Here is a 1,609-nt window from a genome sequence, read left to right on the forward strand (position 1 = left end):
GCAAAAAAAAAAAAAAAAAAGAGAAAAGATTAAGTGAAAACCATTTAACCTGGATCTTGAGAAAGCATATTTATTCTAAGCACATCCCCTTGATGATGCAAAAAGCGCATATCAACAATCTGCAGTTCCCCCACGTTTAGCTAGAATTGTAAGTGACAATAGAAGAATGATCCCACCTTGAATTCTGAGGGTCAAAGGGGACATGCCAACCATGACACTGTGGACCTTATGTTTTGCTACCTTCCTGCTGGCTTTTTTCTTATAAGTGGCATCCATTCAAGACTGTGTGTGGTAAAAACAGATGACTCAGATCCCAGGCAGCACGTAGAAAGAATGGTGCAGGGAGGCTAAAATATGGAGTTCTGAAAGACCACTTACAATTAGAAAAAGCTAGTCCTTTAAAGGGATGTGAGGTGCCATATTGGAAAAGCAGCTTCCACCAAGTATCATCAAATGATAAAACAGTCACTGCACTGGGGGAGGAGGATTAAAAAATCTGTTGCAGGCTGGCCATTTCTAGGTTTGGTTCTTAGAAGGCTTCCACTGACAGCCTTCTTGTCAGGCTTTTGAAGCCATGGAGAGGCTCCCTTTTCTTGGTTCATTTATCAGTTTTTGAAGTTTCCCTGAATAGGACATTTCCTCCAGTTTTTATATCTGCCTACCTATTTTATTACCTTTTATATTGCATGTGAGGCTGGATCCGTTTGCAGCAGAACAAAGCTAATTACACCTTTCATGGCCTAAATATAGCATAATGACAGAGTGTCATTCAAGGGTAGCTGAGCTGAGAAACCATTTGGCAGGCAGAGCAGAGGTTATTCATCTCCAAGGGGACAGCTTCAGGGCCTGACTGACTGCAGGGCTAGAAGTTACCAGAAAGCTCTGGGCAAGTCACTGCACCGTCAGGCTTGACTTCAAGGAATAAAGCTGCTCTCATGTCTGCTTTGCTTTTTTTTTTTTTAATTGATCTTTAATTTTAGAGAATAAACTGGAAATGTGTGGTGTTCTAGTTTGCTAACGCTTCCAGAATGCAAAACCCCAGAGATGGATTGGCTTTTATTAAATGGGGTTTATTTGGTTACACAGTTACAGTCTTAAGGCCATAAAGTGTCCAAGGTAACACATCAACAATTGGGGTACTTTCACTGGAGAATGGCCAATGGTGTCCAGAAAACCTGTTAGCTGGGAAGGCATGTGGCTGGCTTCTGCTCCAAAGTTCTGGTTTCAAAATGGCTTTTTCCCATGACATTCTCTCTAGGCTGCAGTTCCTCAAAAATGCCACTCTTAGTCACACTTGGGGTATTTGTCCTCTCTCCGCCTCTCCAGAGCAAGAGTCTGCCTTCAATGGCCTTTTTCAAAATGTCTCTCATCTGCAGCTCCTGTGCTTTCTTCAAAGTGTCCCTCTTGGCAGTAGCTCCTCTTCAAAATGTCACTCACAGCTGCACTGAGTTCCCTCTGCCCCTCAGCTCATTTATATGGCTCCACTGATCTAGGCCCACACTGAATGGGTGGGGCCACACCTCCATGGAAATATCTCATCAGAGTTATCACCTACAGTTGGGTGGGGCGCATCTCCATGCAAACATTCCAAGAATTCCAATCTAATTAA

The sequence above is a fragment of the Choloepus didactylus genome, chromosome 19 (genome assembly GCF_015220235.1).
Source record: "Choloepus didactylus isolate mChoDid1 chromosome 19, mChoDid1.pri, whole genome shotgun sequence".
Classification (NCBI taxonomy): Eukaryota; Metazoa; Chordata; class Mammalia; order Pilosa; family Megalonychidae; genus Choloepus; species Choloepus didactylus.